At 40.6% G+C, this 16,611-nt stretch overlaps 1 long non-coding RNA gene across 1 annotated transcript; it reads left to right on the forward strand.

The window, feature by feature from the left end:
• The first annotated feature begins 95 nt into the window (after positions 1-95).
• Positions 96-14,140, forward strand: LOC143404765 (uncharacterized). Its single transcript, XR_013091929.1, has 3 exons — positions 96-263; positions 1,730-1,806; positions 14,012-14,140. It is a non-coding gene; the product is annotated as an uncharacterized LOC143404765 (long non-coding RNA).
• The last annotated feature ends 2,471 nt before the right edge of the window (positions 14,141-16,611 follow it).

A 16,611-nucleotide genomic window follows, 5' to 3' on the forward strand; every position in this document is an offset into this window, starting at 1 on the left:
GCTACGCTTAATTTAAATACATAGTTTTCGGGGCGGGGCGGGGGCGGTGGCGGAGCGGGCTTCCTGCGAGAATCCATCTTTGTTGTGGGCACATCGGTAGACGAGGAGACAATACGCATGAGTCAGGGAATTAAACAGGTTTTCCCCCGAATTCTAGTGCGTTTGCGTGGCGTCTAAACCTCTACCCGGGGCGAAAGCCTTCCTGTGGCTCCCATTTCGTTTCAGTTACCTGTTAAGGGAAAGGGAAATGATTCGTTCCAAAGGTCATTTAAAGCCTCTCTGGTTTTGTTTTTCATTTCCGTGCGCCTGGCAATGTGTGAGATATGCCGCCGTCTTGCCGTTCTGTACGTGGCCGAATAGCGCGCGGGCACCTACGTAGAATAGAGTTGTATAGTAAGCATCAGGACAAGGTGCTCGGGTTGCGGGGACAATTAAGAAGAGGAAGTTAAACAGCCGGTTGAGGCCTGGAGAGGCCTAAGTTATGAAACGGGCTCTTCTGGGGTCTGCGACATTTGGTTTGGCCGGCCGGATGTCAGGGCTAGATCGTGAAAAGTCTTGACTGCCAAGGCGTTTGAGTTAATACGGGAGGCCAGTTTTTCTTTTTATCCCTTTTCCGTACTGGGAATTGAACCCAGGGGAGCCTTCCCTCTGAGCTACATCCCCAGCCCTATTTATTTTTTATTTTGAGACAGGGTTTCGTTAAATTGCTTAGGGCCTCACTAAATTGTTGAGGCTGGCCTCCAACCTGTGAGCCTCCTCAGCCTCCCAAATCGTGGGATCACAAGATTACAGGCCTTCGCCACCAAACCAGGCAAGGCCAGAGGATTTCAACATATAGGGTACCTTGGAGATGCCGGAAAATCTAGATGGAATAATAAATATAGGGGCTGGGGATGTGGCTCAAGCGGTAGCGCGCTCGCCTGGCATGCGTGTGGCCCGGGTTCGATTCTCAGCACCACATACAAACAAAGATGTTGTGTCCGCTGATAACTAAAAAATAAATATTAAAAAAATTTCTCTCTCTCCCACTCTCTCTTTTAAAAATAAATAAATAAATAAATAAATAATATAGAATGCTTTCTTTTTCAAAGATGTTTACATTGCAAATATGATTAATAGAATACAAATTCATTTAAAAATCGATTTATGGTGTTTTACTTTCAGTATTTAATAAATAAAGTGAATTCCTTACAAAAGCCATCTTTATCATGTGAACCGGCAGGTGTATACACACACACACATATACACATGGGTGCCATTATATTTCTGGATTATTTTTATTTTATTTTATTTTGAGACAGGGTCTTGCTAAAATGCCCAGGCTGGCCTCCTGCCTCAACCTCCCATGTCACAGGGATTTCAAGTGTATGCCACTACACCTAGTTTAACAAGAATTTTTTGCAGGGTTGGGGTTGTGGCTCAGCAGTAAAAGCACTCACCTAGCTTGTGCAAGGCTCTGGGTTCAAACCTCAGCACAACATATAAATAAATAAAGTAAAAAAAAAAAAAGAATTTTTTGCGGGAACAGGTGTTAAATTTTAGCAACTTGGTAGGATTGATGTAATCTTATACTTATTCTTTTTTTATGTATTATTACAAATAATTCTGATACTAGACTTTTTTTTTTTTTCCCCCTGCATGTGTGTGTTTTTTTACTGCGGATTAAACTCAGGGCCATCTACCACTAAGCTATAAACCCCAGCTCTTTTTTATTTTTTCTTTGAAACAGGGTCAAAACTGAATTGCCAAAACCAATCTGGAACTTGTGATCCTCCTGCCTCAGCCTCCCAGTTACTGGAATTACAGGTACACAACAAATCACCTAGGTTAATGGTAGTTTTCTTAATGTTGAACACTCCTTCTATTTTCAAATAATCTTATTCATCTTGAGACATCATTCTTTTAATACACGACTGGATTTGATTTTCTGATATTTTGTTTATGAGTTTTGCATCAGTATTCACAGGTGAGCTTTTGGTATTTTAAAAATTGTAATTGGGGCTGGGGATATGGCTCAAGTGGTAGCACGCTTGCCTAGCATTCGTGAGGCACTGGGTCCGATTCTCAGCACCATATAAAAACGAAAAATAAAGATATTGTGTCCACCTAAAACTAAAAAAAAAAATAATTTTTTTTTTAATGTAATTGTGGGGACTAGGGATGTAGCTCAGTGATAAGAGTGTTTGCCTAGCATGGGCCAGGCCCTTGGTTCAATCCCCAGTACCCCCTCTCCTTAAAAAAATAAAGTTATGAATTTATGCTAGGTTTGAAAAATTACTTGGCAAACACTTAATTTTTTTTCTCTTATTTGAGTAATTTAGGGATTATTGTCCCATTTAGATTAGATTTGAGGTGGGCGGGGTGGCATATGCCTGTATCCCAGCAGTTTGAGAGGCTGAGGCAGGAGGATCACAAATTCAAAGCCAGCCTCAGCAACTTAACAACGCCCTAAACAACTTAGGGAGAAGTTGTTGCAAAAAAAAAGGGGTGGGGTGTGGCTCAGTGGTTAATGTACCTAGGTTCAGTCCCTGGTATGGGGATTGGAGGGGCTGGACTAGAGCTAGGGACATAGCTCAGTGGTAGAGTGCTGGACTTGTATCTTATGCAAAGTCCTAGGTTTGATCCCAAGTACTGCAAGGACAACAAAGGTTAGACTGACCTGGCTTCTAAAAATCATCAGAGGGGCTGGGGATGTGGCTCAAACCGTAGTGCGCCCGCCTGGCATGCGTGCGGCCTGGGTTCGATCCTCAGCACCACATACAAACAAAGATGTTGTGTCCGCCTTAAATAAATAAATAAATAAATAAATAAATTAATTAAATAAAAATCATCAGAATCTGGAAGCTTTACAGTGATCCTTGATACTTTAAAAACTTTTCAACTTCTTTTTTTTTTTTTTTTTAACCAAATTAGATCAAGCTTATATTGTGTACACGAAGAGAGTTGGCCAGCGGCTATCTCACCGGAAACCCAGCTCTCAGGGAAGAAAAGGTCTTTATAGCATGAAAAGTTACAAAGGGGGTTGTCTTAGGAATTTATAGCCAACAGGGTTCTGGCAAACATAATACAAGAGCAGTTAACAGATTAACGATTTACATGGCTTGATATTTCAAGGTAGGGAGTAAATTCAGATCCCAACATCAGAATTTATAAGACGCTGCTGAGGTTTCAGAGAGGGGTGTTATCTGGTCATGGAGAGCCAGGCATGGGTGGTCAACTTCTTATGTAGTTATTCATCTGTTCAAGATTCTTATTTTTTTTAAATAATTTTACTCATATAATTTTCCTTAAAAAAGCTCATCCATTTTACCTAGAATTTTATTTTTTTTTAATTTTTTTTTAAAGAGAGAGAGAGAGAGAATTTTTTTTTTTAATATTTATTTATTTTTCTTTTTAGTTATCGGCGGGCACAACATCTTTGTTTGTATGTGGTGCTGAGGATCGAACCCGGGCCGCACGCATTCCAGGCGAGCATGCTACCGCTTGAGCCACATCCCCAGCCCGAGAGAGAATTTTTTAATGTTTATTTTTTAGTTATTGGCGGACACAACATCTTTGTATGTGGTGCTGAGGATCAAACCTGGGCTGCACGCATGCCAGGCGAGCGCGCTACCGCTTGAGCCACATCCCCAGCCCTTACCTAGAATTTTAAATGCTTGGCTTGAAATTTACTATAGGACCCTCACTTTTTATCATTTATATGGCTATTTCTCTTCTCTCTTTTTGGTTTTCTCTTTATTTTCCCTAGCCTGGCTAAGGTCTTGTCTATTCAGAAAACCCAGCTTTTAGTTTTATTCATCAATTTGTTCATTAATTCCATGTTAATTTATTTTTATGAATTATTTTTTTTTAAACCAGGATTGAATCCTGGGGCACTAAACTATGAGCCATATCCTCAATCCTTTTTATTTTTTTAAGTTACTTAGGGCCTCGCTAAATTACTGAGGCTGGCTTTGAAGTAGCAATCTTGCCTCAGCCTCCCAAGTTGCTTGGATTACAGGCATACATCACTGCACCTGGCTATCTTTGCACTATTCTTTTTTTTTTCCATTTTTTTCCTTTTATATATATGTATATATATATTAGTTGTCAATAGACCTTTATTTATTTATGTGCAGTGCTGAGGATCGAACCCAGGGCCTCACACAAGCTAGGCAAGCGTTCTACCACTGAGCCACAACCCCAGCCCCCTTTGCACTATTCTTGTACTTTCTCTGTAAGTCTAAAATTTTACCAAAATTTTAGAAAGGAAAAATGTTTAAAAATTGTTTGTGTGTATGGCCTGGGAATTGAACCTGGAGGTGCGCTACCACTGAACTATGTCCCCAGCCCTTGTTATTTTTTCTTTTGAAACAGGGTCTCTCTAAATCCCTTAGGTTGCCCAGCTGGCCTCACACATGTAATCCTCCTGCCACAGTCTTCAGAGTCACTGGAATTATAGATGTGTGCCACTGCACCCAGCACAGGAAGAAAACATTAAATAAGGAAATAAGAAAAATTAAATAAGAAAACATTATTAAAATAACAAACCTTTAAAGTAAAAAAGTACAGGTATTGGGGGATAGTGCAGTGATAGAACATAGGCCCTGGGTTTGATCCCCAGTATCACAGAAAGAGAAGAAAAGGGGAAAAATGGTAAAAAGGACAAACAACCCCCTGAAACCCCTTGGGAATTGAATTGCCAGAAAAACACCAGTCTTGAACAGGTGAGTCTTGGTTCAGCTCAAATCACTGTGATGGGCATGTCTGCCTCTCCAATAAATCATGATCTCAAGTACAAGGGATAATGGCAAAAAAGAACCATTACCACAGTTAAATTTATGTGAGGACATTTTCATCAATCACCCTCTCAAGGATGATCTGAAGGGCTAGGGATGTGGCTCAAGTGGTAGCGGGCTCGCCTGGCATGCGTGCGCCCCGGTTTGATCCTCAGCACCACATACAAACAAAAATGTGTCCGCCGAAAACTAAAAAATAAATATTAAAAAAAAAAACCTCTCTCTCTCTCTCTCTCTCTCTCTCTCTCTCTCTCTCTCTCAAAAAACAAGAGTTAAAAAAAAAAAAAAAAAGGATGATCTGAAGAGTAGTGGCAAACAGAAACTTCCTAGTAAGCAAAATTTATGACATAATCCAGTTTTCTGACCAAGGAACTCACATCGCTTCAATGAACGTGGGTCACCCAACTGGTACTGGGAACTGACTTGTCCTGTCACATACCTTGTCACCAGCTTTGACTACCCTGGCAGTGTTAATGGGGTACCTGTCAGTGTGCCTTGGGGGATGTGAAATAACCTTCAAAGTTTGACTGGTACATAGTACTGATCTAGAGGGTTTGTCTACTTTCTCCCTTTTTTTAATATCTATTTTTTAGTTGTAGTTGGACACAATACCTTAATTTTATTTATTTATTTTTATGTGGTGCTGAGGATCGAACCCAGGCTCTCGCACGAGTGAGGTGAACGCTCTATCACTGAGCTACAGCCCCAGCCCTACTTTTCTCCCTTTTAATTAAAAATTCTGCTAGGGAAAAACTATACAGCCATGGTCTGGGTAAAGATTATTTGGATTTAATTCCAGAGGCTCAGACAGTGAAAGCAAAAACAGACACACAGGATTACATCAAAGTAAAAACCTTCTTAATAGAAAAGCAAACAATCGACAGTATGATGAAACAACCTACAGATTGGGAGAAAATATTTACAAATCACAGCTGATAAGAGGCTGATATCCAAAGCACATAAGGAACTCAAACAACTCAGTAGCAAGAAAATAAATGAACTGATTTTAAAATGGGCAAGAGCTGCATGCAGAGGGACATGCCTGAAATCCCAGTGACTCAAGAGGAGAGATAGGAGGATTATAGGTTCAAGGACAGCCTCAGTAATTTAGTGAGAAGGCCTAACAACTTAATGAGACTCTGTCTCAAAGTAAAAACTAAAGTGGGCTGGGGAGTGCAGCTCAGTGGTAGCACCCTTGGGTTCAATTCTCAGTACCAAAAAATAATAAAAAATAAATGATTTAAAAAATTAAAAATGGGCCTAAATAGATATTTTTCAAAAGATGATATACAAATAATCAACAAATATATGCAAAAAAGCTGAATGTCACTAATCATTAGGGAAATTCAAATTAAACCAAAATGAGATTATCTTCTCACACCTGTCAGAATAGCTACTATCAAAAAGATGAAAGAGGCCTAAGGCTGTGGCTCAGTGGTAGAGCACTTGCCTAGCATGTGTGAGGCACTGGGTTCCAGTTCTCAGCACCACATAAAAATAAATAAAATAAGGTCCATCAACAACTATAAATACATTTAAATAAGGGCGGGGGCTGGGAATGTGACTCAGCAGTAGAGCGTGCGCCTAGCACATGTGAGGCCCTGGGTTTCTATCCTCAGCACCACATAAAATAAATAAAATAAAGGTATTGTGTCCAACTACAACTAAAAAAAATAAATATTAAAAAAATTTTTTTAAAAAGATGAAAGATACCAAGTGTTGGTGAGGGTATGTAGAAAAGGTAATCCTTGCATGCTGTTGAAGGAATGTAAATAAGTATAGCTATTCTGGAAAACAGCATGGAAGTTCTCAAAAAACTAAAAATACCATATGTTTTATTTCTATGTATATAGCCAAAGCAATTGTATTAAGTATGTTAAAAAGATATCTGCATTTCCATGTTCATTGCAGCATTATTAACAATACCCAAGTTATGGAATCAACCTAAGTGGCCCATCAACAGATAGATGGATAAAGAAAACAGGGTGGGCCAGGCATGGTGCCATAGGCTTGTAATCCCAGCAGCTAGGGAGGCTGAGGCAGGAGGATCACAAGTTCAAAGCCAGCTGTGGCAATTTAATGAGGCCTTCTCAAAATAAAATGGGGTCCAGGGATGGAACTCATCGTCAGAGTGCTTGCCTAGCATAAGCAAGGCCCTGAGATAAGTCCCCAGCTACAAAAAGAAGAAAATGCAATATAGTGAACAATGAACACAATTCAGCCTTTAAAAAGAAAATGCCTCGTGTGCTGGTGAATGCCTGAAGTCCCAACAACTCAGGAGACTGAGGAGGGGAGGTCATTGAGCCCAAGATTTCAAGCCCATCTCAAATAAAATGAAAATGAAAGGAATTTTCATCACTTGCAACAACATGGATGAACCTAGAGGATATTATGCTAAATAAAACAAATACTGTGTGATCTCACATGCTGAAATTAAAACAAATGAACTCATAGAATCAGAGAGTAGAATGTTGATTACTAGAGGCTGGATCAATAGGAGACCACGAAGATGTTGGTCAAAGGGTACAGTGTTTCAGTTAGAAGTATTGTATGTAGAGTTTTTTTTAGACATAGCCTAGTGACTAAAATTAATAATAGTGTATCGTATATTTCAAATTGGGAAGAGTCAGTTTCAAACATTCTTACCACAAAAAGTGATAAGTATTTAAGTTAGGTGCAGTGGTGCACACCTATAATCTCAGCAGGTCAGGAGGCTGAGGCAGGAGGATCTGCGATTCAAAGCCTGCCTCAGCAAAAAGCAAGGCACTAAGCAACTCAGTGAGACCCTGTCTCTAAATAAAATACAAAATAGGGTTGGGGATGTGGCTCAGTGGTCGACTGCCCCTGAGTTCAATCCCCGGTACCAAAATAAAATAAAATAAAAATTAAAAAGGCTGAGAATGTAGCTGCATGGTAGAGCACCCATGCAATTCAATCCCCAGAACAGGGGGTCAGCCGGGGGTGGAGGGATGGCAGACAGAGGATCTAGTCCCTGTAGAGCTGCAAGAGAATGGAGCACTTGTGCTGAGAGAAGGAGAAAGAAGAACCCAGTGAGAAGCAAAATAAGAATTTAACTTCCCTGAAGGCTGTACTGTTCTGTCTTTCCATTATCTCAGCTGAATCTGTTCTGATCTACTGAAATTGTAAAATTGCATTTAGGCCCCTAAACTTTCAGGCTGACATTCCCACACACTGCAGTGGAGACTGGGAAGAGAAGATGGACACGGGGAGGCAAAAGGGTGAGAATTTTTTTAAGGGTTCTGACATAATCAACTTCACCCTCTCCTTGGATATCTGGGTCATCATTAAGTGGCCACTCGGGGAATTTCTGTTACTCTCAATGAAACAGGCATTATAGAAAACCTGAAGGAAGGGAGTGACCGTGGAACCTGATCTGGAAAGAAAAGAATTTAAGAACACATATGGAGCCAGGGGCAGTGGTGCATGCTTGTAGTCCTAGTTCAGGAGGCTGAGGCAGGAAGATCTTAAATTCAAGGACAGCCTTCCCACTAGCAAAACCTTGTCTCAAAATAAAAAAATAAAAAAATAAGGGGCTGGGGCTGGGGCTCAGTGGTAGAGCACTTGCCTCACATGTGTGAAGCACTGAGTTTGATCCCAGCACCAAATAAAAATAAATAAATATATAAACATTTTTTAAAAAATAAAAAGAACAGAATGCCCCTGGTTCAATCCCTAGTACTGCAAAGAAAAAAAACAAAACCAGAACACACATGGAGGGATTGACCTTGAACAGAAAGAGCTACTTCTTCCTGAGAATCCAAAAAGTTCTTGAACCCACCATGGTGGCATGATCGTGCACGCCTGTAATCCCAGTGGCTCCAGAGGGTATGAGGCAGGAGGATCACAAGTTCAAAGCCAGCCTCAGGGGCTGGGAAGATGTAGCTCAGTGGTAAAGCACCTGCCTAGTATGCATGAGAACCTGAGTTCAGTCCCCACCATCACATGAAAAATAAACAATAACAGGAAAATCATTAAAAAGAAGAAGCAGCAGCCAGCCTCAGCAACTTAGTGAGACTCTATCTCAAAATCAAATAAAAAATGGGCTAGGGATGTGGCTTAGTGATTAAACCCCCTGGGTTCAATCCCTGGTACAAAAAAAAACCTTTTTTTTTCATGAATTTATAAAGAGATTGATTTAATTAATCTGTAAGCATAGTAATACATAGCTATTAGTACTGTTTACACTTGTTGAATCAGTCAACACAAGTTTGCCTAAGTGAACACCATCTGATCAGTGTCAGCCCCTTGCTTCATGAAGTCAGACAATTGCCAATAAACTGGCCACTATCAGTCTTACCAGAGTCATCATCTGCTAAAGATAATGTCTTTCTACTTAAATCTCTAAAAATCTACCAATCCCTGAACTCCAGCCTCCCCAGAATCCTACAACTAGAATATTTGCATTCTGCTCTGCTGGGAGAGATGAGTATGTCTACCATCTCTCTTTTACTAACGTAAGTAATAAATTTGGTAAACATAGTTGTCGCCAGCTGGCTGGGCTGGCAAATAAAAACCCACACGAGCACAGAAATATCTTTTTCCGGGGTCAGGTACAGCTCTGAAACCTCAGCTCCCATGCCTGAGGGCAAGGGGAGCAAGGGAGGCAAGAGGCAAGAAAGCGAATACACCCTGAGCCCCTCTATTCATTTAGGGGAAAGACATTTATAGAATATTCTACCCAAATAAGGCAAGGGATTGGGCTTGGAAGGGTGGAGTCTTGCTTGGTGATGTCCTGTGGTCAGCAGGTTGATTGACATCTTAGAAAGTCACACCCATCTTAGATGCTATGTGGGATCACAGGCAGAGCAAGAGAAAAGGCACACATATGTCACACAGACCAATCAGGCAGCAATGTCAGGCCAGTCCCCTCATACAATCAAATGCGCATTGCTCACATCCACAGCCCATGGCTGGCTGGCGACACATAATCTGCTCCCTTCTACCCTAAAAATAACTGTTCATCAATCCTTCATCCCTTCGTTCAAGCCAGGATGCTTCTCATTACAAAAGCAGAAAATCAAACTCAAAATGACTTAATAATAAAATGTATCATCTCCCAATACTAGAAATTTAAAGATAGTGCATGCTCAGTTTCTCTACTGTGTCTGCCTCCATTGAAGTATGGGACTTAGATTGGCTTCCTTCATGGTGACAAAATGAGTGCAGGCACAGTTGGGCCACATGCTGTTAGGTCCAACAAGAAAGAGAAATACCCTCTGCCACTCAGAATAAAAACCATTCTCTTCCATTTTGGTCTGATTGGGTTAACTTTGCACTAACAATGGTCATCTGAGCAATATCATGAATTGATTAGCCATTGGTTTAAGCCTTGGCTCTTGAACCATTTGCAGCCTTGAGATGGAGAGATCTCTTTGTGTGTGTCTGTCTCTCTCTGTATATATATACACACATATACACATATATACATGTAGAGAGATATTACATATATGTGTGTGTGTGTGTGTGTGTATATATATGCATATACTTTTTTAAAAAAACAAGAGACAACGTCTCACTAAGTTGCCCAGGCTGGTCCTGAGTAGGTGGGACTATAGGCATGCACTACCACATCCACTTTAAGATGTGTATTGTAATTGGTTAAACTAATCAGGATCAACTCCTAGAGTTAGGAATAGATTTAGCCTCTTCCAGGTCATGTAGGCTTATAGGGGAGGAATGATATTGGAACAAAATTAGGTCCTTTATAAAGGAGGAAGGGAGAAATGGATTTGGGAAGGCCACCAACAGCATTCAGAGAGCGACTGGACCTTTTCTTCCATGGGTTTGTCCAATACCCACTTTCTTCCTAAGACTCCTAAGTCCAGATCTTCAAAAGATGATGTCTGTTTCCTTTGGCCAACTGCATATTGGATCTGCTATAGCCAAGTGGTTCACAAACATTTCGACCCATTTTGACCTGTTTCCGGCTCCCTTCCTCCTACCCCCTCTCTCTATTGTGTGTGTTGTGTTTCCCTCTGTGCTGGGTATCAAGCCTAGGGCCTTCTACATGCCAGGCAAGTGCTCTGCCATTGAGCTATGCCCCCGTCCCCTCGTTGTGGGTTGTGGTTTCAATTTGCTTTTTCCTTATGATTGATGAGGGTGAGCATCTTACCTGCTAATGCTATTCTCATTTCTTCTTTGGTGAAGTAGCTGTTCAAATCTTTTGCCCATTTTAAAAATAAGCTTGTTTTCTTTTTACTAGTGAACTTTGATAAGTCTGTTATCAGCACTGTAATTTGCAAATATTGTCTCACAGTCTGTGGCTTGTCTTTTCATTCTCTTAATCATATTTTCAGAGAGGAAATTTTTTTTAAATGTTTGTTTCTTAGTTTTAGGTGGACACAATATCTTCATTTTACATTTATGTGGTGCTGAGGATTGAACCCAGTGCCTTCTACATGCTAGGCAAGCACGCTACCACTGAGCCACAACCCCAGCCCAATTTATCAATTGTTTATTTTATAAAGGCTTTTGATTTCTAACTGAGAAATCTTTTTTTAATATTTATTTTTTAGTTTTAGGTGGACACAATATCTTTATTTTATTTTTATGTGGTGTTGAGAATCGAACCCAGTGCCTCACGCATGCTAGGTGAACGCGCTATCACTTAAGCCACATCCTCAGCCCCTAACTAAGAAATATTTACCTAAACTACAGCCACAAAAGATTTATCCTTTGCTTTCTTCTAGAAGTTTTGGGGGTTTAGGTGTATTGAGGTTTATGATCCATTTTGAGTTATTTTTTTGTGTATGATGTGAAGAACAGATTGAAGTTTTCTCTTTAAAAAAATACTTTTTAGTTCTAGATGGACACTATACCTTTATTGTATTTATTTATTGTGTGGTGCTTAGGATCAGATCCAGCGCTTCACATGTGCTAGGCAAGTGCTCTACCACTGAGCTACAGCCCCGGCCCTGAGGCTCTATCTTGTACTCTTTTTTGGGGGGTGGTACCATGGATTTGAACAGAATGCTTTAATACTGAGCTGTATCCCCAGGCCTTTCTTCCTTCTTTTCTGTCTGTCTTTCTTTATCCATTCATTCATTAGTACTGGGAGTTGAACACAGAGGCACTCTACTACTGAGCCACATCCCCATTCCTGTTTACTTTTTATTTTGAGACAGGGTCTCAGTAAGTTTCTTAGGACCTTGCTAAGTTGCTGAGGCTGGCCTGAAACTTGCAATCCTCTTGCCTTGGCCTCCTGAGTTTCTGGGATTACGGGATTACAGGCCTGAGCCAGTGAACCCAGCTTCTTGTACACTTTTTAAAATTGTAGCTATTCAAATGCTACAGAACCATTTGTTGACAAAGACTATCCATTTTTCAATGATTTGTCTTTGTACTTTTGTTGAAAGTCAGTTGACCATAAATATGTGAGTCTATTTCAGGACTAGATGTTTTTCCATTAATTAGTGTGTCTATTCTTTTGCAAAACCTCACTTTGTTTTTCTGGTGCTATAGATCAAACCCAAGGCCTCACACATGCTAGGCAAGTGCTCTATCACTGAGTTACACCTCCAGTGCCAAAACCACACTGTCTTGACTGCTCTAGTGTTATAGTAAACTTTGAGATCAGGTAGCACAAATGCTGCTCCATTATTATCTCTTTGCAAAATTATTTGGCTATTTTACAAAATTTTGGGGATATTTTCATTTTCACATGACTTTTAGAATGCTTGTGTGTATGGATATATATACATATGTGTGTATGTATATATATACATATGTGTGTGTGTATATATATACAAAATTACATATATATATGTGTATATATATGTATATATATATGTACACACACACACACACACACACTTAAAAGCCTGATAGGATTTTGATTGGGATTGTTGAACCTACAATTGTGAGAATTAATATTTAAGAATATTTTTGCAGGGTTGGACTTATAGCTCAGTAGTGGAATGTTTGCCTAACGTGTGAGACATTGGGTTTGACTCTCACCTAATAAATATAATAAAATAAAAGTCCACCAACAACTGAAAACAAAACAAAACAAAACAATATTATTGCAGCCAGGTGCAGTGGTGTGTACCTGTAATCCCAGCCACTTGGGAGGCTGAGGCAAGAGGATCACAAAATCAAAGTCACACTGGGCAATGTAGCGAGCTCTGTCTCAAAATAAAAAATTAAAAAGATCTGAGCATACTGGGCACCATAATCCCAGCAGCTTGAGAGGCTGAGGCAGGAGGATCAGGAGTTCAAAGCCAGCCTCAGCAAAATCGAGGCACTAAGCAAGGCACTTATCTTACTGATAAGACCCTGTCTTTAAACAAAATACAAGATAGGGCTGGGTATGTGGCTCAGAGGTTGAGTGCCCCTGAGTTCAATCCCCAGTACTCACCCTCCGGAAAAAAAAAAATAAATTAAATTAAATAAAAGGTCTGAGCATGTAGCTCAGTGACAGTGCATCTGTGGGTTCAACCCCCAATATTGCAACAACAACAAAAAAGAATATATTCTTTTGCCACTCAAGAACACATAAACACAGTATAATTCTTCATTTGTTTAGATTTTCTTTGGTTTTTCTCAGCAGTGCTTTCTAGTTTTAAGTATACTGGCACTACACATCTTTTTTGTCATTATCTCTAAGATTTTATTAATTTTTTTTGCACTGGAGTTTTAACATAGGCATACTTTACCACTGAGTGACATCCCCAGGCCTTTTTATTTTTCATCTTGAGACAGGGTCTCACTATGTTGCTGAGACTAGCCTAGAACTTGGGATCCTCCTGACTCAGCCTCCTGAGTCACTGGGATTATGGTGTGAGCCACCATCCCAGCAGAAATGCTTTTTATGTAAGGCAGACACCATAATCTACCCCTATAGGTCCTTGGACTCTGATCAGGATAGAAAGTGGGACTGGTAAAATATGGCTTTCAGGGTAATGTGAACTGGATGAATAGCAAAGTTTATTTGTTAAATCTAGTTCCTCCTCTTCTAGCACTTGTGACTAAGGCACCATCTCTAAAGGAGTTGTCACTGTCCCTCTGTCTGCATCCTGATGCCATTTCCCTCTGTAGTTTTGGCGTTTCCAAAACTACTGGTGCTTGTGGCACTCAGGAAGTGGGAAGGGGATACTGGGTGGAAAGAAGCACCTACAGAGTTTCAAAATATAGTGAAAAGAGCACTTTTCTAGTAGTCAAGGGACTCTTTTTTTTTTTTTTTTTTTTTAAATATTTATTTATTTATTTTTTAGTTATCGGCAGACACAACATCTTTGTTGGTATGTGGTGCTGAGGATCGAACCCGGGCCGCACGCATGCCAGACGAGCGCGCTACCACTTGAGCCACATCCCCAGCCCCAGTCAAGGGACTCTTATCTCAAATCCTGCTTCTGCCATCACTTTCCTGGTGGCCTTGAACAAGTCACTTTCACTCTATAAAATGAAAAATTGAATCATATGAGATTCTTTCTATCTCAAAAAGTTTATTTTATTTTATTTTATTGAATCCAGTTCCTTGGGCATGCAAGGCAAGCACTCTGCCAGCTGAACTATATCCCCAGTCCCTCTTTTTCCTCCTCCTCTTCTTCTTCTTCTTCTTCTTTTTTTTTTTTTTTTTTTGGTAGTACTGGAGTTTGAATGCAGCAGTGCTCTACCACTGAGTTACATCCCCAGTCTTTTTCTTTCTTTTTTTTTGGGGGGAGGGGTACCAGGGATTGAACCCAGGGGCACTCAACCACTGAGCCACATCCCCAGCCCTATTTTGTATTTGTATTTTATTTTGACACGGAGTCTCACTAAGTTGCTTAGGGTCGCTAAATTGCTGAGGCTGACTTTGAACTTGTGATCCTCCTGCCTCAGCCTCCCGAGCTGCTGGGATTATAGATGTGTGCCCCTGTGCCCAGACTGAATCCTTTCTTATCTTTATTTTAGACAAGGTCTTGCTGAGTTCCAGAGTCTGGCCTCAAACTTGTCTTCCTCCTGCCTCAGCCTCCAGAGTAACCAGGATTATGCACCATTACACAGGCTGTTTATTCTTTTTTTATGAGGAAAGCAGTCATATTTCATTTTTGTCTCCCAGAATCTAGCACAGTGCCTGATACGTACATTGTGAGGGTCATAGAAATGCTGTGATTAGTGAATGAATGAATGAACAGAGTACTACAAAAATGAGGTTCTGGGGCTGGGGCTGAGCTGGAGCGCCCTTGCCTGGCATGTGTGAGACTCTGGGTTTGTTCTCAGCACCATATGTAAATCAAATAAAACAAAGGTCTAAAACAACTAAAAAAATATATAAAACAAAAATGAGGTTCTAGCCGGGCATGGTGGCACACGCCTGTAATCCCAGCAGCTCAGAAGGCTGAGGCAGGAGGATTGAGTTCAAAGCCAGCTTCAGCAATTTAGTGAGGTCCTAAGTAACTAAGTGAGTCCCTGTCTCAAAATAAAACATAAAAGGGCTGGAGATGTGGCTTAGTGATTAAGCACCCATGGGTTCAATCCCCAGTATTAAAAAATAAAAATAAATTATCATGTGAGGTAGTATATGCCTGTAATCCCAGCGGCTCAGGAGGTTGAGATAGGAGGATGGCGAAGTTCAAAGCCAGACTCAGCAATAGCAAGGTGGCAAGGTGCTAAGCAACTCAGCGAGACCCTGCCTCTAAATAAAATACAGAATAGTGCTGGGGATGAGGCTCAGTGGTCAAGTGCCCCTGAATGAATGAACAGAGTACTTCAAAATCAATCCTGGGTACCCAAAAAAGAGGTTCTTAGACCTGACAAGCCATGGGATCACCTCTGTACATAACCACAAGGGAGTATTGATGGTCTCAGACCAAGGGAAAGCTTTAGATTAGACTAAAGACTAAAAAAAGAAGTAGAAGAGGAAAAAGAGAGAGGAAGGAAGGAAAGGAGGAAGAAAAAGAATTAAGGAATCAGTAGCTCAGTATCTTATATCCTTTAAAAATCTTTTTTTTTCTTTTTTCTAAGTGAGCACCACATATAATAAATAAAGGTCAATCAACAACTAAAAACAATTTTTTTAAAGAAATCAAAGGGCCAGATATTTTAATGGGACAGCAGAAGCCTGGAATTCTGTCCTACCTTCTTTTCCTCTAGTGAAGAGAAAATAAATCCAATGCATTGAAGTTTTCATAACTGCCATATGGTTAAGGTAATTCTGGGTGGGCAAAAGATTATACATGGCCCTGAGTGAGTGACTAGCACAAAGTCACACAGGAGCAGTCTGAAAGTCCAGGTGGTAGCCCAGGGGCTCACCTGACCCAGGACTGGGCACTCTTCCCTGTCATCCCCTTACACTCATCCAGACCGCATCTCTCTCACCTCTGAGTTTCTCATATGGAGTCATCAAGTCTCATGATGATTTATTCCACCATGCGGCCAGTGCAATGGTTTCATTAATGAGGTTCTTGGTATAAAAGTTAGAGACCCTCTGCTCCCTAGCACCCCAGGAAGACTAAACATCAAACATGATCTTGGGCCAGGCCAAGTGATACATGCCTATAATCCCAGCAGCTTGGGGGGCTGAGGCAGGAGGGTTGCGAGTTGAAAGTCAGCCTCAGCAATTTAATGAGGCCCTAAGTACTTAGTGAGACCCTGTCTGAAAATAAAATTTTAAAGGACTGGGGGTGTGGTTCAGTGGTTGAGCACTCCTGGGTTCAATACCTGCTATCAAAAACAAACAAATCTTCGGTACGGGGGCAGAGTACCTGGCCCATCCTTCTTGAGTGGCATCCCCAGCACTGCAAAACAGGAAAAAACAAAAACAAAATCCCCAAACATTATCTTAATTAGCCAGCAGAGGGCAAGATGTTGAATATGTTGGAATCCTTGAAAA

The sequence above is a fragment of the Callospermophilus lateralis genome, chromosome 7 (genome assembly GCF_048772815.1).
Source record: "Callospermophilus lateralis isolate mCalLat2 chromosome 7, mCalLat2.hap1, whole genome shotgun sequence".
Lineage (NCBI taxonomy): Eukaryota > Metazoa > Chordata > Mammalia > Rodentia > Sciuridae > Callospermophilus > Callospermophilus lateralis.